This window comes from Papio anubis, chromosome 15 (assembly GCF_008728515.1).
Source record: "Papio anubis isolate 15944 chromosome 15, Panubis1.0, whole genome shotgun sequence".
Classification (NCBI taxonomy): Eukaryota; Metazoa; Chordata; class Mammalia; order Primates; family Cercopithecidae; genus Papio; species Papio anubis.
The window spans coordinates 57,916,199-57,939,529 of record NC_044990.1 but is presented as its reverse complement, the minus strand read 5'-3'; the positions used below and the strand labels follow the sequence as shown (position 1 = coordinate 57,939,529).

At 37.8% G+C, this 23,331-nt stretch overlaps 1 long non-coding RNA gene across 2 annotated transcripts in view; it reads left to right on the top strand.

The window, feature by feature from the left end:
* Positions 1 to 23,331, top strand: part of LOC103879345 — a 59,168-nt gene that overhangs the window by 8,325 nt on the left and 27,512 nt on the right. For both annotated transcript variants that reach the window (XR_639936.3, XR_002518440.2), the window contains one exon: positions 6,675 to 6,839. This is a non-coding gene — a long non-coding RNA (uncharacterized LOC103879345). The remainder of the gene's footprint in view (positions 1 to 6,674; positions 6,840 to 23,331) is intronic.

Here is a 23,331-nt window from a genome sequence, read left to right as displayed (position 1 = left end):
TTGGACATCATTGCTCAAGCAGATATTCTCTTACTATTCACCTTGCATTCTCCTTCCAGCTGGGCTCACACTTGCAATCCTAGCACTTTAGGAGGCTGAGGCAAGAGGATCACTTGAGCTTAGGAGTTAGAGGTTGCGGTGAGCTATGATCACGCCACTGCACTCCAGCCTGGGTAACAGAGCAAGACCCAGAGACCAGCCTCAGCAACAAAGTGAAGCCTCTGTCACTACAAAAAATAAATGAATAAAAAAATTAGACAGGTGCAGTGGTGTGTACCTGTGGTGCCATCTGCTTGGGAACTTGAGGCAGGAGGATCCCTTGAGCTCAGGAGTTAGAGGTTGCAGTGAGCTATGATCATGTCACTGCACCCCAACCAAGGTAACAGAGCAAGACTTTGTCTCAAAAACAACAACAACAAAGCATCTCCTTCCTTCACTTCCTGAATTATCCAAATAATTTTGTAATAGCCTTGGTCCCAACTCTGCTGTATATTAGCAAGGTGACCTCAGATAAGTTACTTAACCTGTTGAGCTGGTTTGCTCATCTTTAATATCAGAATATTAATTCCATCCCTGTCTGGTTGTTGTGAGGCTCAAGTGAAAATATAACCATACAAATATAAAGGCTTATAATTCCTAGAGGTGCTTTTCTTTTCTTTCATTTTCCAGTGGCTCCCAAAGAAGAAAAAAAGAAAAATTTTAAAATATTTTGCACTTAAAATGTGGAGTAAAAATTGTAATTCAGGGAGGATAGAGGCTATCTAATAGAACAGACAAGTCAGGTCTCCCAACTTAGCTCCATATTTTTTCTAGGCTATGTGTCTGAGCTTTTACCTTACATAATGACTCATCACAAAATTCGTAATAGATTCCAGTGTGTGCAACCATGGAAAATATGTCACTAGTTGTTTATCCAGAAGTGAAACTATTATATGTTTGTCGATCATAATAATTATGGCAATAATAGCTTACATTTATTGAATGCTGCTAGCATTTTGCTAAGTGCTTCATATGTATTAAGTCACAACTTCATTGTATCAACTCACAACAAACATACAGAATAAGTACTATTGTTATTACCATTTCACATAGCAGGAAATTGAGTCTTAGAATCTTAAGAAATTTTAACAAAGGTCACAACTAGAGAAGGAAGATTTGCTGGCTTTTTCTTTTTTTTTTTTTTTTTTTTTTTACTTTAACAACGTTTTATCACAATATACATCAATACAGGAAAGTATACACCTTATGTATACTTTAATATACTTGTACACCTTGATGATTTTTCCATCAACTGGACAAACCCATGAAACCAGCACCCACATTAAGAGACAAAATATTTCCAGAACCTCAAAAGACCCCAGTACACTTCTTGCCTCTACCTTTGTGCAAAGGGTAACCATCATCCTGACTTGTAACACCATAAATTAGTTTCTACTGTTTTTTAACTTTATGTACATGGAATCATACTATATGTATCCTTTTGAGTCTGATTCATTTTCTTCATGTTTGTAAGATTTATTCATATCATTGGGTGTAGTTATAGTTGATTCATTTTTGTTGCTGTACAGTACTTCATTGTGTAAATACACTATTTATTTACCTGTTTTACTAAATAAATATGACTGGTGAGCATTTGAGTTGTTTCTGTTTGGGGTCTTGCATTAGTTTCCTAGGGCTGCTGTTACAAAGCACCACAAACCAAGTGGCTTAAGCAACAGAAATGTATTGTCTCATAGTTCTGGAGGCTAGAAGTTCAAGATCAAGGTGTCAGCAGGGTTGATTCCTTTGAAGGGATGTAAGGAAAAATATGTTCCATGCCTCTCCCATAGTTTCTGGTGGTTTGCTGGCAATCTTTGGTATTCCTTGGCTTGTAAAAGTATCACCCTGACCTCTGTCTTCATCTTGATATGGCATTTTCTCTATGTACATTTCTATATCCAAATTTTCTCAATTTATAAGGTCACCAGTATAGTGGATTAGGGACCTACACTTCTCCTGTATGGCTTCATCTTAACTAATAAAACCTGCAACAACACCATTTCCAAACAAGATCACATTCTCAGGCCAGGACTTTAACCTATGAATTTGGAGGGTGGAGGGGACACAGTTCAACCCATAAGAGAGCTATTACAAACAATACTGCTAAGAATACTCTTGTACATGTTGTGGTGAATATATGCGCAATTTCTGATGAGTATATTCCTGCAAACGAATATAGTGTGTATATATATACACACACACAGACACATGTGTGTATATTCAGCTCTAGTAGATGCTGCTGAATGGTTTTGTAAAATGGTTATTCCAGTTTTTCCTCCCATCATCAATGTGTGGGAATTCCAGGTGAGCCACAGCTTCACAAACATTTTGTATTGTCTCTGTTTCTTATTTTAGCTATTCTGATGAGACTATAGTTGTATCTGGTTATTTTAATTTGGATTTTCCAGTGACTGTTAAACTCTTCTTTACATGCTTCTTGACCATCTGGAGGTCATCTTTGCCGACCTATTTATTTGTCTATTTTTGTATTGAGTCTCCTACTTTTTTTCTTGGATTTGCAGCAACACATTATTTTTCTGGAAATGGGTCCCTTGTTAGATATAGAAATGGAGGTAGAGATATTGACGTCCCTTTTCATTCTTCTTGGCTTTAGGAACCAGGCTTCAGGCGGATGGTCAGATGTGGTCGATTTGCCTCACTTTCTGCCTCTTTCTCTATGCCTGTGTTGAAAATGCCCAAGGTAGAAGAGGAAAAATCATACTACAAAATAGGGAGAGGAGGGATAAATTGGTACAGAACTGTCCATCAGCAGATGGTCTCTTTGAAGTTTTGTTTTATTTTGTTGGTTCTTTATTTGACCTTTAGTTTCAGGGAGTGTGTTTGTCCATGTGAACATCCCAGTGACTATCTGTCTCTTTCTTTTGATGTTCCCTTCAGAACACTTCATCAGTTTTGCCTGCTCACCTCGTTTCTTTATAATTTTTTATCTGGGCTTGCTTCCCCTGCCGTCCAGCTCTGGCTGCAGAGGATTGGATGTTTCCACTTTCAATATCTAACATAAGACCTGCATAGAATAAACCCTGTTGTGGGAAGTCAGGGACCCCAAACGAAGGGACTGGCTGAAGCCATGGCAGAAGAACGTAAATTTGTGAAGATTTCATGGACATTTATTAGCTCCCCAAATTAATACTTTTGTAATTTCTTATGCCTGTCTTTACTGCAATCTCTGAACATAAATTGTGAAGATTTCATGGACAATTATCACCTCCCCAGTCAATACCCTTGTGATTTCCTATGCCTGTCTTTAATCTCTTAATCCTGTCATCTTCATAAGCTGAGGAGGATGTATGTCGCCTCAGGACCCTGTGATGATTGCATTAACTGCACAAATTGTTTGTAGAGCATGTGTGTTTAAACAATATGAAATCTGGGCACCTTGACAAAAGAACAGGATGACAACAATGTTCAGGGAACAAGGGAGATAACCTTAAACTCTGACTGCCGGTAAGCCAGGTGGAACAGTGCCATATTTCTCTTCTTTCAAAGGCAAATAGGAGAAATATCACGGAATTGTTTTTCTCAGCAAGGAACATCCCTGAGAAAGAGAATGGCCCTTGAGGGTAGGCCTCTGAAATGGCTGCTTTGGGGACGGCTGTCTTTTACAGTCAAAGACAAAGGGATGAAATAAGCCCTGGAGTCCTGTAGTGCTCCCAGGCTTATTAGGATGAGGAAATTCCCCCCTAATAAATTTTGGTCAGACCGGTTGTCTGCTCTCAAACCCTGTCTCCTGATAAGATGTTATCAATGACAATACGTGCCCAAACCTTCATTAGCAATGTTAATTTCACCCCATCCTGTGGTCCTGTGATCTCGCCATGCCTCCATTTGCTTTGTGATATTTTATTACCTTGTGAAGCATGAGATCTCTGTGACCCACACCCTATTCGTACACTCCCTCCCCTTTTGAAAATTGCTAATAAAAACTTGCTGGTTTTACGGCTCAGGGAGCATCACGGAACCTGCCAATATGTGATGTCTCCCCTGGACACCCAGCTTTAAAATTTCTCTCTTTTGTACTCTTTCCCTTTATTTCTCAGACCAGCCAACGCTTAGGGAAATAGAAAAGAACCCACGCTGAATATCGGGGGTGGGGTTCCCCTGATAAAGGCCTCATTATTGATTTGTTGACTAAACTTGGTTGAAGTTTCCCTTCCATTGCTAGGTAGAAATAACCATAAGATGCTGTGTCATTTCTTAAGAATTTTTAATTTCAAGAAAGGAGTATTTCAGGAGGTTTAAAAAAAGTATCATACTTTGCAAACGAGGTTTAGAAAACTTCTGACAGTTCTCCACAAATTTTTCTCTGATTTTCTCTAAGTGTAAGTACAGTTCTCTAAATTTTTCCCTGATTTTCCTCTAAATGTCAATAGGTCTGACCACTTAAATGGTACCTCATTAATGACCTCCTTTTATTTATTATTACAGATAGTCTCTTGTGATCCTCAACCATATGTTGGTTCTATAATGAGCTAGAACTCTACTGAAGAGACTTTATGGGTGACTGTTTTATTCTGAAAAAATATAAATAACATAACATTTATGATTTTAACTATGTTTAAATGTACATTTTAGTGACATTAAGTACATTCACATTGTTATGCCACCGCGGCCACCACCACCACATCTCCAGAACTTTTTTATCATCCCAAAATGAAACTGTGTACCCATTAAACATTAGCTCCCCATTCCCATCTCCTTCCAACCTCTGGCAACCACCTTTCTACTTTCAGTCTTTATGACTGTCGCACTTCTAGTTACCTTACATAACTGGAAGCAAGCAATATCTGTCCTTTTGTGTCTGGCTTATTTCATTTAGCATAATGTCTTTGGGGTTCTTCCATGTTATAGTATATGTCAAAATCCTATTGCTTTTTGTTTGTAGTATGTGTCAGAATTTCATTCCATGTTGTATTAAGTGTAAGAATTATTTGGTTAAATAATATACACTTGCATTATAAACCACATTCCCTTTATCCATTCATCCACGAATGAACATTGGGTTGTTTAAAATAACCTGAGTTATTTTATTTAATCTTCATAACTACTGCCCTTGGCAGAGCTGAATTTTAAAGTTGGTTCTGTTACTTACACAGCAGCTGGCCCTGGCCAAGTTGAATTTTCGCTTTGTATCTTAATTTCCTCATTGTAAAATGGAAGTGAAAATATCTACCTCACTGGACTGGAGTGAGGATTTAATAAAATAATGAGATACCTAGAATAAACCCTGCAAATAGTAGGTATCCAACAATTAGCAGCTAGAAACATGACTCCTGGCAAGAGAAGACAATTCAAGTCAGTTCCAGACATCTCAGGAGTCCAGACTAAGGTATGCAATGTGTCTCTTGCTTTATTAAAAGTCATCTTAGGTTGTGTATATGTGGCATGTCCTGAAGATGTTTTTAGCTTGTAAAATACTGAAATCAGTGAAGGAAGACAGGAATCATTTGTAAAACATGAGCTTTCTTTTCTACCCACAATCTATTTGATAACCTCAGAAAAGTCAAGTCAAAAAATTCAATTGAAGGAGTACCAATGATTTGTCTTTTGGGATAACTGTTTTACTTTGTTTATCTGAAAAATAAAATCATACCTTTAAGAATATAGACTTAATAATTCATTATAAATAAAAGCATCTTTAGACTCAACTAAAACTAATCTAATTATCAGGGTAAACATCTGGGAAAATAAATGGCCAAATCTTTTCAGCTGGATTTTTAATGAACTTTTACAACAAACTAGATTTAGATTGCCTCTAACTTTGGTTATTAATACAACCATAAATAACTTCTAAATATTCTTCATAATTTTAATAACTAAAGTTTTATAATAAACACTTTCCTGATAAAAGAAATTTTGAACATACAAAAGGTAGACAACAGATTTATTTCAGGTCTTTTTTTCTAAGCATAGTTTTTTGAGGGTAGGGGGAGATTAAACATAATGAACAATTCTCTATATTCAATTTTGTATCCTTTTTTCACTTAACTTTATAATATAATTACCTACATGGGATTTTTCCAAAGTGATGAGAAAATTTGTGAACACATTTTTAACAAGTACTTAATCATTCTCTTTTAATCCTTCTCTAAGCAAATTATTTCAAGAGCAATAGTATAGCAAAGAAATTAAAGAAAGGATTGAAACAAATTTCTGGGTTCAAATTCTGACTTCCACCAGTTGCTAGCATAAACTTGAGGAAGTTACTATTTCTCTGTGTCTCAGATTCTTCGTTGAAAAATGAGAATGTTAATGGTATACCTAGCTTTTAGGGTTGGTATGGGGTTAATGTGTTAAAACATATAAAATACTTAGAATAGTGCCTCACATATGGTAAGCATTCTATAAATGTTAACTTATCATTAGCTATTTAAAATCCTTGGTTTGACATGTAAATAATGAAATCTTAAAAGAAGGTAGATTAATAATGAACTAACTGCACTTAAAATCTATATCGTTATTGTTGTGGACTGAATTGCATCCCCTTAAAATTCATGTGTTGAAACCTTAACCCCTGAGTGACTGTATTCGAGGATAGGGCCTTTAAGCAAGGCAATTAAGTTTAAGTGAGGTCACAAGGATGGGGCGCTAATCTGATAAGATTGTTGTCTTTATAGGATAAGGAAGAGACACCAGAGATCTCTCTTTCTGCATGCATGCACAGAAGAAAGGCCATATTAGGACACAGTGAAAAGATGGTCATCTACAAGCCAGGAAGAGAGGCCTTATCAGATCACCAATGCTGATCGCAACTGGATCTTGTACTTCTAGCCTCCAGAACTGTAAGAAATAGATTTATGTTGCTTAAACCACCCAGTCTGTGGTGTTTTCTTATGGAAGCTCTTCAAACGAATACAGTTGTTTATAGATAACTTATTTATAATGCTTTTTCAGTTTAAGTTTTAACATCAAGAAAGTATTTGATGTCAAGTAGTATAACTACTAATCCCTGATTTTTTCATTTATGGACTAACCTTTTTATTTTATTTTCCACTTGTCAAAGAATGTATATCTTAACTGAAAAACATAATTTGTCAAGGCCGGGTGTGGTGGCTCACACCTATAAATCCCAGCACTTTGGGAGGTCGAGGTGGGTGGATCACCTGAGGTTGGGAGTTCGAGACCAGCCTAACCAACATGGAGAAACCCTGTCTACTAAAAATACAAAATTAGCTGGATGTGGTGGCACATGCCTGTAATCCCAGCTACTCAGGAAACTGAGGCAGGAGAATCGCTTGAACCCAGGAGGTGAAGGTTGCAGTGAGCCGAGATTGCGCCATTGCACTCCAGCCTGGGCAAGAAGAGTGAAATTCTGTCTCAAACAAACAAACAAACAAACAAAAAACATAATTTGTCAAATCTTCTAAAGGAAAGTGCTTAAACATATAAATGATAATCAGTAGATTTAAATGTTAATTTCCCAGTTGCATTAACCACTCAACAGTTGTGTTAGCCACTTGGTTGCACTAGTCAGTTTAATAGCCATATGTGATTAGTGGCTACCATATTAGACAGAGCAGATATAGTAAATTTCCATCATTGCAGGAAGTTACGTTGTACAGAACTGCACTATGTCTGTAGCCAGAGAGTGGCATGCTTGGATTATGCGTCAATTCAAGAGCAGTGTGTTTTTGTCACAATTTTGTGCAACTCATTATGCAATATTTAGACATTAAAAATTGTTTCTAGCTAGGCATGATGGTGCACACCAGCAGTCCCAGCTACTTGGGAGGCAAAGGCAGGAGGATTGTTTAAGCCTAGAGTTCAAGTCTATCCTGGGGATGGAAGGAAGGAAGAGAGGGAGAGACAGAGGGAGAGAAGAGAAAAACATTGTTTCTAGTATGAGCCAAGCTTAGTAGCATTTGAGAATAATCAATCATCTATGGTAAGAATAAAATATGAGAAAAGCAATATGTGAGTATAATATACAGATCTTATTTTACATTTTTCTTTTCTGCATTAAGGGAAAAACAACTCTCAATATACTTACCAATGTAATCTTTTCAAATACTTAAAAATTAAGTGGATTTAATACAGCTTTTTTTTTTAAAAAAAGTCTTTAAAATTAAAAATCATAATTTGCCCCAGCTACTCAAGAGGCTGAGGCAGGAAAATCACTTGAACCCAGGAGGTGGAGCTTGCAGTGAGCTGATATTGTGCCACTGCACTCAAGCCTGGTCAACAGAGTGAGACTCCGTCTCAAAAAAATAAAAAAATTTAAAAAAAAATAAAGTTTTAAAAAAAAGATTATAATTTGCTCAGAAGTAGAGAGACCAGTATAATAAACCTCCATGAATCTATCACTCAGTTTCAATGATTATCAACTGATTACCAATCTTGTTTCATCTATAACCTCCCTCTTCTCACCACCTATCCTCTACTGTATTGTTTTGAAGCAAATCTAAGACATGATATAATTTTGTCTGTAAACATTTTAGTATGTGTTGTGGTCTGAATAGTTGTTCCTCCTCAAAATTCATATGTTGATATCCTAACACCCAGTGTGATGATATTAGGAAATGAGACCTTTGGGAGGTGATTAGGTCCTGGCGGAACTCTCATGAATGGATTAGTGCCCTTATAAAAGGGACCCTAGACAGCTCTCTTGCTTTCTTTCTGCCATGTAATAATATAATGAAAAGTCTGGAACCAGGAAGAGTGTCCTCACCAGAACCCAAACATTTTGGCAGTCTGATTTTTGTATTTCCAGCCTCTGGAACTGTGAGAAATAAATATCTGTTGTTTAAACCAGGAGTCCTCAAACCCTAGGCCACGGACTGGTACTGGTCCATGGCCTGTTAGGAACTGAGCCACACAGCCTGAGGTGAGTGGTGGGCAAGCGAGCATTACCGCCTGAGCTCCATTGAATTTTCATAGGAGCACCAACCCTATTGTGAACTGCGCATGCAAGAAATCTAGGTTCCACACTCCTTATGAGCATCTAATACCGGGATGATCTGAGGTGGAACAGTTTCATCCCCAACTATCTCCTCACCCGCCACTCTCTGTGAAAACATTGTCTTCTACAAAACTGGTCCCTGGTGCCAAAAAGGTTGGAGACTGCTGATTTAAACCACACAGTCTATGGTACTTTGTTACACAGCCCAAACTAAGACAGCACATACCACTAAAATATAAGAACATTTTTAAACATAATCACAATATCCATTATCATAGCTTGAAAAAAAGCCTAAACAGTAATTCTTAATATTATCAAATATATAGTCATTAAATGTGACCTTTTTTAAAAACAAAAACACTTAGTTTTTTTGACTTTACCACAAAATTTCAAGGTTGGGAAGTACCTGTGATTATGTCATCAGTTTAAGGTCACTGATCATCTGATGTTGGAAACACTATAGATCTGGAACTTAAAAGTTGAAGGGGAAAAAAAAGAAACGCTATAGATCAGTATTCAGGAAATGAAAGCAGTATGTTTTATCTATCATTTGCTAATAACAACAAAATGCTTCAGAAGCAAACTAAAATATTATCAGTAGAAACAAAAGTACTTTAAGCTATCCAATTAATCAATTTAGGTTAAATAATCCTAGTAATAAAAACAAGTCACCCCCTCACACCCATTAGGATAACAACTGAAAAAAAAAAAACCAAAAACAGAAAAATAACAAGTATTAATGGGGATTTGGAGAAATTGGAACGCTTGTACATTGTTGGTGGGAATGTAAAATGGTATAGCCATTGTGGAAAATAGTATGGCCATTTCTAAAAAACTAATATGGTAATAGAATTACCATATAATCTAGCAATTTATTAATAATTTCTGGGTATATAGCCCCCAAAAATGAACACAGGGTCTAGAAGAGATATTTGTACACCCATGTTCATAGTAGCATTATTCAAAATTGCTAAAACATGAAAGAAAACCAAGTGTCTTTCATGGATGAATGAATAAGCAAAACGTGGTATATACTTAGAACATTATTACTCAGAAGGAAATTCTGTCACATGCTACAAGATGGATGAACATTGAGGACATGATGATAAGTGAAATAATTCAATCGCAGACAAATGATTCCACCTATATGAGGTACTTAGAGTCGTAAAAATCATAGAGACAGAAAGTAGAAGGGTGGATGCCAGGGACTGTAGGATGGGGAAAATGGGGGTTATTATTTAATGGGTAAAGTTTCTGTTTTGCAAGATGAAAAGAGTTCTGGAGATGGATGGTGATGACAGTTGTACAATAATATGAATGTACCTAATACTACTGAATTCTACACTTAAAAACAGTTAAAATGGTAAACTTTGTGTTATGTGTATTACCACAGTAAAAAAAATTGGAGGGAAAAATAATATTATCCTATTTGCAACAGAAGACAAATCTTGTGCATAAAGAGTGATACAAGATAGATTAATACATATTTTGCACATGTGCTTGCAAATCCAACATACATACACCATACACAAGTGATCCCTGTATACCTTGAAGAAAGATAATATTATTTACATCATTTTTGCTTCAAGATTTTATAATCTACAAGCCAGGATACTGGTACCAAAACAGAGATATAGACCAATGGAACAGAACAGAGACCTCAGAAATAACACTACACATATACAACCATCTGATCTTTGACAAACCTTACAAAAACAAGCAATGGGGAAAGGATTCCCTATTTAATAAATGGTGCTGGGAAAACTGGCTAGTCATAAACAGAAAACTGACTGGACCCCTTCCTTACACCTTATACAAAAGTTAACTCAAGATAGATTAGAGGCTTCCATGTAAAACCCCAAACCATAAAAACCCTAGAAGAAAACCTAGACAGTACCATTCAGGACATAGGCATGGGCAAATACTTCATGACTAAAACACCAAAAGCAATTGCAACAAAAGCCAAAATTGACAAATGGGATCTAATTAAAGAGTTTCTGCACAGCAAAAGAAACTATCATCAAAGTGAACAGGCAACCTACAGAATGGGAGAAAATTTTTGCAATCTACCCATTTGACAAAGGTCTAATATCCAGAATCTGTAAGGAACTTAAACAAATTTACAGGAAAAAAAAACCATCAAAAAGTGGATGAAGGATATGAACAGACACTTCTCAAAATATGACATTTATGCGGCCAACAAACATGAAAAAAGTTCATCATCACTGGTCATTAAAGAAAGGCAAATCAAAACCACAATGAAATACCATCTCACACCAATCAGAATGGTGATTATTAAAGTCAAGAAACAACAGATGCTGGAGAGGCTGTGGAGAAATAGGAACGCTTTTATACTGTTGGTGGGAGTGTAAATTAGTTCAACCATTGTGGAAGACAGTGTGGCAATTTCTCAAGGATCTAGAACCAGGAATACCATTTGACCCAGTCATCCCATTACTGGGTATATACCCAAAGGATGATAAATCATGCTATTATAAAGATACATGCACAGGTATGTTTACTGCGGCACTATTCACAATAGCAAAGACTTGGGACCAACCCAAATGTCCATCAATGATAGACTGGATAAAGAAAATGTGGCACATATACACCATGGAATACTATGCAGCCATAAAAAGGAATGAGTTCATGTCCTTTGCAGGGACATGGATGAAGCTGGATTTCAGCAAACTAACAAAAGAACAGAAAAACAAACATCACATGTTCTCACTCTTAAGTGGGAGTTGAACAATGAGATCACATGGACACAGGGAGGGGCACATCACACACCAGGTTCTGTCGCGGGGTAGGGGGCAAATATAGGGAGAGAATTAGGACAAATGCCTAATGCATGTGGGACTTAAAACCTAGATGATGGGTTGGTAGGTGCAGCAAACCACCATGCCACATGTATGCCTATGTAACAAACCTGCACGTTCTGCACATGTATCCCAGAGCTTAAAGTAAAATTTAAGGCCAGGCACGGTGGCTCACACCTGTAATCCCAGCACTTTGGGAGGCCAAATTGGGTGGATCACAAGGTCAGGAGTTCAAGTCCAGCCTGGCCAAGATTGTGAAACCCCATCTCTACTAAAAATACAAAAATTAGCTGGGTGTGGTGGCAGGCACCTGTAATTTTAGCTACTCAGGAGGCTGAGCCAAAGAATTGCTTGAACCCGGGAGGCCAAGGTTGCAGTGAGCCAAGATCGTGCCACTGCACTCCAGCCTGGGCAACAGAGCGAGACTCCATCTCAAAAAGAAAAAAAAAAAAGGAAAATTTGGTAGCCATTGTAGGACTTTACAGGGAAGAGAAAGATAAACAAAGGAAACGTGAGAGAGAGAACCAAGGGTACAAAACAAAACAGGAAACAGTTAAATACACTTCCAGTTGGTTTTAATGAGATGTATGTGTAGACCTGAGTCACGTGTTTTTTTTTGTGTTTTGTTTTGTTTTGTTTTAGTTTTGAGACAGGGCCTCACTCTGTCGCCCAGGCTGGAGTGCAGTGGTGCAGTCTTGGCTCACTGCAGCCTCTGCCTCTCGGGTTCAAGCAATTCTCCTGCCTCACCCTCCCGAATAGCTGGGATTACAGGTGTCCCCCACTGTGCCTGGATAATTTTTGGTTTTTCAGTAGAAACAGGGTTTCACCATGTTGACCAAAATAATTTCGAACTCCTGACCTCAGATGATCTGCCTGCCTCAGCTTCCCAAAGTGCTGGGATTACAGGTGTGAGCCACCGCGCCCAGCCCTGAATTACATTTTATATTTTAATTTTTTTTAAAGTGCTGGCATTTGTAAAATTGATTATATGAACTTCGAAATTCTATCCACTTCTAAATCTATGCCCTAAGTTTCAGTTGCCTTTAGAAATTTTAATTTACATTCCAACACTTCTTCCCTCAGATATAACTTGTTGACTTTTAAATATATGTGTGTGTGTGTATATATGTATATGTATATGTGTGTGTGTGTGTGTGTGTATGTATATATATTTTATTTTATTTTTGACAGAGTCTGGCTCTGTTACCAGGCTGGAGTGCAGCCGTGCCATCTCGGCTCACTGCAACCTCCGCCTCCTGAGATCAAGCGATCCTCCTACCTCAGCCTCCCAAGTAGCTGGGACTACAGACATGCACCACCAGCCCAGCTGATATTTGTATCTTTAGTAGAGACAGGGTTTCACCATGTTGGCCAGGATGGTCTCAATCTCTTGACCTCGTGATCTGCCGCCTCAGCCTCCCAAAGTACCGGGATTACAGGTGTGAGCCACTACCCCCTGCCTTAAATATTTTTTAATTTAATCATTAAATGGTTCATCTGGGCATCCTTTCTTTTAACGAGCAGCTACAACAGTCTATTAAATATTACGACCTTGTGGTATACAGTGAGGGCCACGAAAATGAATCAGATACCTTGTCTGTTCTCAAGGAGCTCACTATTGGTAGTAAGGGCAGACAGGCATATGAGTAATTCCTGTGTCTTAAAGGATAAGGAAGAGCGGGGTTAAGAGGTAGACTAAAGGTTTTCCAAGTAGAAGCAGCTTTGACGTTGCAGAAGTAAAACCTGAGAAGCGAGAAGGTGCAGTGCCTGGAGAAATTGCAGGTGATTAAGTATTCTTGGGGGGTGGGGAGTGATGAATGATTGGGGTGCACAGTTAGGAGTGGCATAAATAGGAGCTCTGCTTGGCATGCCAAGGAATTTGGATTGTATCCTGAAGGCAAAGAGAAATCCTTTAAGGACTCAAATTAGGAATGTGACAAGATGTATGAATTTATGACGTTCAAATTGAGGATCAGTTGGAAGTGTGTTGCAGGAGAGTAGAGGCATGTAAGGCATGGTAGGGCAACTGAAAGAGAGCTACAGTATCCCCAGCAGGAGTCATGCTTGCCTGAGCCAAAGCAGAGCCAGTGGGCACTCAAAGGCAGAGACAGAGCCCAAAGGGATTGAGGAGGTAGAACTGGCTAGGCATAGGAGGGTCCTTCCCTAGGATTTAGTAGGTCTGGAGAAGGACCTTGAACAAATAGTTTAAATAAATTTCCCAGGTAATGCTGATGATTAGTCAGGTTTGGGACCCACCAGTGCAGACTGCTTCTCAAAGAGCTTGAGTGTCCAAGAAAAGGGGAAAGAGTGACAGAAAGCCAAGAGGACCTTTGGTTAAACATCAAAGAGCCTGGATTGTTCATGTGCCAAAGAAAAAGAAGCAGAAGGGAGTGAGAAGTTGGAGATGAAGCTATATCCCTGAGTTGCTAAGTTTCTGGAATCCATGCAGTGGAAAGATTTTCTCTCTGTCTCTCTCTCTCTCTCTCTCTCACTCTCGTTGTCGCGTGCTCTCTCTCTCTCTCTCTTTCGATGGAGTTTGGCTCTTGTCACCCAGGCTGGAGTACAATGGCACAGTCTCCTTTCACTGCAACCTCCGCCTCCTGAGTTCAAGCGATTCTCCTGCCTCAGCCTCCCGAGTAGCTGGGATTACAGGTGCCCACCACCACGACCGTCTACTTTTTTGTATTTTTAGTAGAGATGGGGTTTCACCATGTTGGTTAGGCTGGTCTTGAACTCCTGACCTCAGGTGATCCACCTGCCTCAGCCTCCCAAAGTGCTGGGATTAGAGGCGTTAGCCACTGCGCCTGGCCCAGAGGAAAGATTTTCAACAGGAAGAGGACCTCAGATCTGAGACAAGAAGGAATGACTCAAGGATAGGAAAACAGACATGGACATTTGAGGAGGGAGGGATAGGAAACAGTCTGAGGGAATTCTACCTAAGCTGTCCCTGCTTCCCTTTTTCCCTTTTCTGAGAAAGCTAAGATGTTTGAGAAAACTATAAAGGTCATGGAGAAGATGAGAGGGGGCTCATAAAAGACAGAGAAAAGTTCTATTACTAAGCCAGCAGAGTGGCACACGTATATAGTCCCAGCTACTCCAGAGTCTGAGGCAGGAAGGATCTCTTGCGGCCAAGAGCTTGAGTCCAGCTGGAGCAACATAGCAAGATCTCTGTGTCTTATAAAAAAACAAAAAGGTGAGGTAATGTCCTGCTGAGGTAAGGAACTTTATATTAGTCATGGTACCAGTAGGCACAATTGTGTGATTTTCTTCATGTAAGTTCACCCAATTCAGCAAATAAAAATTCAGTTCACCAGCTAAATTTGAATTTCAGATAAACAATGAATAATTTTTTTAGTATAAGTATGTCCTATGCAATACTGCAGACATAAACTAAAAAAAAATCCTTAGTTATTTGAAATTCAAATTTAACTGGGCATGCTGTATTTTATCTGGCAACTTTATACGAGAACTTGAAAAATCAGATGTGAGGATTATGACTTAATACTTAAAGTTGGAATTTACTATGCAAATCATCTTCATTTATTAATGTTTATTTATTTGCAAGCATGATTCACTGCTAGCAGACAGGGCCATAAGCACACACTCATAACATGGCAACAAACCGAAGCAGCACTGATTACATCACAAAAGCTGAGCTGCATCACTCCTCCTACTTCTGTCTCATTTCCCAAGACATCCACCTTCACCTCTGACCCCAGAAATCAGCATTTTCTATCCCAGTCTGCCTTGACCATGCTGGGGTCCTTCAAGGCCATATCTCTGTGTTTATCATTAAGCTTTAATTCTCACAAGAATTATAATATTTCTCTCCAAAAACACCTCATCTTCATGACTTCTTTTATGTAAAATGTAAGATGTTGCAAAGGAAAAGGTACATTTTTCATATTTCATTCTATATCACATTCTAGTCCTTAGAACATTCTCATGAGAAAAGTGTGTTAATTATCAGATCATATTTTTTCTAGGCTAATTATTAGTGATGTAATTTTTAAATGATTAGATCAAGGAAAGAGTTGATCCTCACATATAGGCTGGCTTCATCCCTTATATATATTGTATCAATTTGGAGATATCCTATGATCCTTCAACTTACAGAATGACAAAATACATATATATATGTACATACTTGTGTACTAAATGCAAAACATAAATGACTGGCCACCTGTTTTACTTTCAGAACTCAAAAATCTTAGTTTTGTACCTTGAGGTTGATTACCCTCATACAAACAAACTTTAAGAAAATCTGCATTCTACTGGCTTCGGCATATCTTTCACAGGGGAAAAACTGAAGATAACTTAATTTTGGAGCCATGCTTTGATCGATTAAACCATTATTGTGATGACAATGTTAGAGTCCTAATTTACAGTTATGAAAGAGACAAGCTGTCAAACCAATATTGATTCTCTTCTTCTGTATGATCAGCTGAACAGCCTTTTCACAGCCTCCATGGCAGCTGAACACGAAACTTCCAGAAAGGCTTCTTAAGAGAAGCATAGCCAGATTGCACAAACTCTTTTATACTTTTGTCCCTTTCCCTTGCTTCTTACCTGGAACTCAAACATGGTGGCTGGAGCTCCAGCAACCAATTTGGACCATGAGAAAACCTTAAAGATAGAAGCACGCTACAAATTACACAGTAGGAATATAAGAAGAGACTGGGTCTCTGATAAGTATGGTACTACCCTATGGGGTACAGATCCATTAACCCTCAAATTTCTTTTACTTGAGACAAAAACAGTTAAAGATCACGTTATTTTTGTTGTTTGTTACTAGCTACCAATGTAAGTTCCAACTGACACAGCTGTTAATGGTAAATTTAAAAAGATGAGTATTGCTTGGCTTAGTAATAACAGTAAAGCTTATTGAGTGTTTACTGTGTGCCAACCTCTGACATACTTTCTAAAGGTTGTCTTATTTAATGATCACAATAACTCCATAAAGTAGATACTGTATTTAGTTCATCTTTCATATGAGAAAACTGAGCTTAGGAGTAACTTGCTCAAGGCACTAGGAGGTGGTGGTGTTGAACTCAAACCCAGACAAGGTTCCATAAGAGCCCTGGCTCTTAACTTCTCAGAGATGGAAAGAATAACATTTTCAATGACAGAAAGCAAAGCACATTTTACAATGTTTAATAGATCAGCCATTCATTTGTGAAAATGTTGTTGAGTATTTTTAATGAGCCTTACTTGTTAGTAGAAACTGATTATGTAGAAATGAATAAGACATGTGTCCCATCTTTGTAGCTCCTGGTTTAGGGGAGAGAATGGTTAGGAAATATTTCTTATGTCACTAACATCTACCTCAGCACCATAGGAAAAGTAAAAAAAAAAAAAAAAATCTATTGAATATCCCTAAAATTCTACTTTAATAATCTTAAGTAAATTATGAGATAGGGAAAGTTTTCTTCAGGGCCCTCACAACCCTCATCAGTCCTATCCCCAGCTTTAGTTATAGGCAGGGCTATTGCATACAGTTTTGCAAGATTACGCAATGCTGGATTCTGGGGAGAGCCGTTCACATCCATTGTCTTCATTGAATTTTGGTATTTATCACCGTGATGTTCTGGGTGATGGCAGTAAAATGTCTTGAGAAAGGGTGTTTTTTGTTGTTTGTTTTTCTTTCTTTTTTTTTTTTTCCCCGAATTTGCACAAGGACACTCTTTGGACTAGTGGCAAGTCTGGTTATATGCTTCTGCTTCCCACTTCAGGCACTCTGGCTTGTGATTTTCCACTGAAAGCGCCCCAACATCCCTAACCCAGTCCTATTCCAACCTGAACGCAACAAGCTCTGTTTCAGAGAGCTTACGATGTATTGGAATTAACTCTCTCATCTGACAAGTCAATGAAGTCCATAAACTCAATTAAATAAAAGTAGAAATCAGTCTGTATTCTTGGTTTTCTCTCTTGTCAAGACACACTTGCATAGTCAAAGTCTTAATTCAGAGGGATGTGTGTCTGAGAGAAAGAGAACTCTTAGTGAAGTACTGTAATAACAATTTTAAAATTATGGTAGTCCTGTAATCCCTTGCCCAATTCCGTCTCATTCCCCAGAGGAAAGTATTTTCAACTGTGATCTGAGAGACCAAAATAGATGCCCCTTTATCAACTAAGATGAACTCTAAGGTTAAGGAAATGAAAGATACCTATGGGTGGAAGATTCAGGGCCCCGCTGGCATGGCAGATTTCTAAATTCCTAGGGCTACAAGAAGAACCACATTCTTGCTGAATTCCATATAGCGGCCAGGCGCAGTTGCTCATGCCTATAATCCCAGCACTTTGGGAGGCCGAGGTGGTCAGATCACTTGAGGTCAAGAGTTCAAGACCAGTCTGACCAATATGGTGAAACCCCACCTCTAGTAAAAATACAAAAATTAGCTGGGCCTGGTGGCAGGCACCTGTAATCCTAGCTACTCAGGAGGCTGAGGCGGGAGAATCGATTAAAAGTAGGAGGCAGAGGTTTCAGGTAGCCAAGATCGTGCCACTGCAACAGAGCAAGACTCCATCTCAAAAAAAATAAAAAATAAAAATAAAAATAAAAATGTCATATAGCTCCTATCAGACCCCTCCTAACTCTGATTTACAACACAGACCACTACAACACTGATTGGACAGAGGACTGGCCTTACAAACATTCTTTTCTAATAAGAAACTGCAAACCTTGAACCTGTTTTAGCCAGCTTAGAGGCTGAGCACAAATTGTCTTTGTGTCTAATAGTTCACCTTTTGACATAAACAGCCAAATTTGACTTCGTTTTAATGCTAAAACCCCACCCAAAGTGAATATGGCATGTATGTTACATCTATGTTTACCTATTGCACATGTGTTTGGCTTCTCTCATAAATATGTGTAGCTTTTCCCCCTAAATCTGTTAAATATGTATAGATGTACTGTGTAATATGGGCACTCTGAGGCATCAAAACCAAACCCACGCTTCCCTTCTCAAAGAGAGACCACCTTTAGTACACGCTGGAGACTCTCTCTTTCTGGTTTGCAAGCTGATATTGCTAATAAAGCTCTTCTTTCTGCTATTTAGCCAAAAGACTTTGGATGACACAACTCATATGGGGTTGTTTTGGTATTTACCTCCATATTTCCAAACAATCTGCATATACTGGTATGTCTTGTTTATCAATTTCAAATTTATTAATATCCTATTAATAATAAATATGGATGTACATCTCATATACCACCAATCCCACTTTCCTTGTATCTCTCACTCTCCCGAGATAGTTAATTCAATACTTCTCAGAGGTAGAAGGAATAACATTTTTAGTGACAGAAAGCAAGGAGGATTTTACAAATTTAATAGATCAGTCATTCATTTGTGAAAACTGTCATTGAGCGTTTATTATGAACCTTGCTCATTAATAGAAGCTGATTATGTAGAAATGAGTAAGACATATCCCATCTTTGGGATTTTTAGCTATGCCAGTATTCAGTGTTGACGTTTTTATGAGTGGTAAATATTGACCCTTCAGAGCCAAGTTCTTTCCTATAAAACATTGTTTTTCCTAGTGTTAATAATTGCCGCATTTTGTCATTTCTTAACATTAATAACTGCCTCATTCCTCGATTTCTCATGGAAAATTTTTATACATGCTCCATCACATCTCTCAACTACTTCTCAATATTTTTCAAGTGCTCAGATATATCAGATAATCTGTCAATCCTATTTTTTCCTGGAGGCTCTTCCCAGCCCTCCTGCTCCAATCTTGAGTTATTGATTTCTGGTTTGTTACACAGCAGGCATGTAGGATGCCCTTTTGCTATTACATGAGAATATCCTTTGCCTCCTGCCTGCATTAGATCTCTTTCTTCTTGTGGATCCTGGAGTCCTCTGTCATGGATACTGCCTCTTCTGTTGGCATATATTCTCCAGTTGTTTCCTACAACAGTTATATGTTTGAATTATGTGTCTTCGAATGTCTTTATTTACCCTCATACTTGACCATTAATTTGTCTAGGGGAAAATAATTGTCTCACAAACATTTGAAGTATGGCTTCATTTTCCTCTAGCATCCTCTAGGATGCCAAATTGCTGCTAGCACACTTTGATGCCATGTGGATTTCTCTTCCCTTGCATGTGGACTAATTTTAAAGTCATTTTCAAGATTTGTTCATCTTTGGTGTTCTGAAATTTCATGACAATATGCCTTGGTGTGGATCTTTTTAAATTTACTCTGCTGATATCAGTGGCCTTTCAATCTGTAGGCTCATGGCCTCAGTTCCAAGTAATTTTTTCTGCTTTTCTGGATTCCCCTCACTTCAGATGTTCTTACAGTTTGATCATTAGAATCTATTATGTTTTCTCTAAGAATGCCTTTTTGTTTTTTGGTCTTTTTTCTTCTGTTTCTCTGGGAGATTTGATTAACTTTATCTTTAATCTCTTCTATGAAAGGTTTTCTTTTTTATATTATACTTGTAATTTCTGAGCACTCTTTGTTATTTTTCATTTTATCCTGTGTCTTTGTTTTTTATGGATGCAATATCTTGTGGAAGGAAAGGTATATAACAGGATATGGTATTCGGGGATCAGGTTGGGAAAAGATGGTTGGCAGCCTTCTTTAGAGAAATCTGAGGACTTAAAACACTATAACACTTTCTATGAAAATACCAGGAATAACATAGAATCAGACTTCTTACTTCTCAAAGTGGCTTCAGGACTGTGCTTATTTAACGCTGTGGAATAATGATACATTTTTCATTTAGATATAAGACAAATCCGTAGATTAGGTTACAACAGGCGTTAGATACTCTGATGGACTGGATAATGATTTCTAACCAAATAAGATTATTTTCCTAGTATTGGGCTCTCACCAATAACAAACAATCCAGTCAAATTTCAATTTGTCTTCCAATTTTCTGGCTGCAGGATTCCTTAGGTTCAGAAATAATTCAGACAGCTTTGCAGGGGAGAGAAAAATGGCTCCCCTCCATCCTTGTAGGTTCTTTGGCTGGGCTACAAATTAAGTTGACATAAGACAGATTAACTGAAGAAAAACCATTTTAGTTATGTGCATATGCATGGGAGTCCCAGAAAACATGAGACTTGAAGAAAGGCCAGATGATTGAAGTTTATATAGCATCCTGGGGCTTCTTGTGGTAGGAGTCACCAAGTTATGGAAGGCTGATGGGGGAAAATGTATGGTAAATGAAGTTTGTCTTGTTATGCAGATAAAAGTCTCTCGAGTAATAAAAGTTGTACGGAGCAGCCCTCTTCCTGATACCAATATTTTTGATAACTTAGATTTGTTTTATAGATGTAAATTTCTCTTACACAAGGGGAGCTTTTCAGAGCTACTCCTGTGTCTGTAGATTCTCAGAATAACTAGCTCAAAATATTCCAAAGAAGCATATTTTGGCATGGCATATTCTTGTCTCCTCCAGTCATATTTTGGGATGGTATGTCTGAGTCCCAACAATGTCATAGAGATTATAGATATTTGCTCAGTTTTCTCAGTTTCAAGAGACACCTAAATGCACAATAATAATTGAGATTCACAACTTTATCACACTGAATGATTTTCCTCAGTTTCTTGTTTATGACTCTTATAACTGGGCAAATCTTACGCTCTGTAGTTTGCTTAGGTTTTTTGTTTTGTTTTTTGTTTTCAGATCTGTCTTAAAAGAACAACCAAGTAGGCAAAACTCTTTGTACCTTATCTAGTCGTCAAGTTAAACTTGATTAGTATCTCTCTCTTTCTCTTTCCCTAAAAGATCTAACTGTATTAATTTCCCTTTATGAAGTTCTACACCAGCTTGATCTGGGACAAACATCACAGCTTTATTCCAGCTAATGGACCAAAGTTTTTATACAGCTGGAACGGCATTAACGTGAAGATTAGTGGCAACTGGAGTGTTGTTTAAGAAGAATAAGGGAAAGACAGTCCAACCTTTTCCTTTGAAGACGATGGAGGCTGTCATGTGCTGATAGTGTAGATGCAGATCTCAGGTCTGTCTTTCGAAGTGGCTGAGCCATTTCCTCTCTTGCTGAAGAGAGTCTCTGCCCTGAGTCACCACCCTGTTGTTGCTAGGGGCTTGTTAGCTGCGTGGTAACACTCTCCACCACCACCTCCCACATGCTGAGTTCTGGGGAAAGGCCCCAGTTTTCAGCTCTGCTGAGGTGGTTTGTGACTCATCTTCTTTTCTCTTTAGTGACCTTTTAAAAGTCATTTCTCTTGTAGGACTTTTTTTTTTTAAATTTATTTGAACACAAGCAACAGTGGTCTAAAACCGATAAATTCATTTTGCATACCATTTATATAAAATTGGCTTTCTATTCTGCTTCAGATAAAATATTTAGTTTCCATTAGGGAAAAAACAGTGCAGGATGATCTTATTTCCTATGGGACAGTCAAGATTATATTTCCAAAAAATGTTATCAGTAAGTGTCCAAAACAAGGTAAAGAGCCACAATCCTAGGAGTCTTATTTAGAACCTGTTTATTCCTAGCTTTACATACAATACCTTCCCTGGAATGAATAGGATTGCCAGTGCAAGCAAAGTTGAAGCATCCAATCTTTGCAATATTTTGCAATAGTAAGTAAATTTTTAAAATCTTTTTAAAAATTTTGTATAAATTTAAGGGGTACAAGTGCAGTTTCATTACACGGATATATTACATAGTGGTCAAGTCTGGGCTTTAAGTGTAATGATCACCTGAATAATGTACATTGTGTCCACCAAGTAATTTCTCAACCATAACTTCTCTCCCACCCTCCCACCCTTCCAGGTCTCCAAGATCTGTTACTCCACGCTCTATGTCCATGTGTATAAATTATTTAGTTCCCACTTATGAGTAAGAACAAGCAACATTTGATTTGTTTTATTTAAGAATTTAATCCTACTGTATATGTTTCTTTGTTTTATTTTATTGTTATAGTTTAAAGATGTTATCATAGTTAAATATCCTCCACCTTTTAGAATTGAAAACCTCCTTGCCAATATTTCATAAGTCAGAATTCTTGGCATGCCGATTAACAATTTAACTCCCCATACAGAGGAGAATATATATGGATGAGATATGGAAGATGTGCCTTTGCTATGCACTTAACTCTTATCCCTAGGAACCAACTGGGCTAGGGAAGTATAAGCAGCTCATTTGTGTTGGAATATAAAGTGTGAAGGTGAGAACAGTCGGTGATATAAGAGAGACAGCATTAAGGAGCTTACATTTTTGTCATTTCATTTTGAAATTTATTATTCTCAAATTTAGGAAATTGGTAAAGTTCAGAGGAAAAACATGTAAGACTTTTATGTAATTCAAGAGAGTTAAAAACTACAGAAATATATTTCTCATTATATAATTCAAATGGCACAGTAATCACACTAATACTGAGTAGATGCTAAGTAAATGCTCTGTACTAGAGTTTCATTGGTTTAGCATATGTGTGAGTCTGAGAGTGAATGGGGAAATATCAAAAGAAACAATATGATTCAGAGTGTACATTTTGGCAATCTCACATTTAAAACTTCATAGTTTTATTTTGCCTATGACATTAACACACTGTACACAGCACCAGCATCATCAT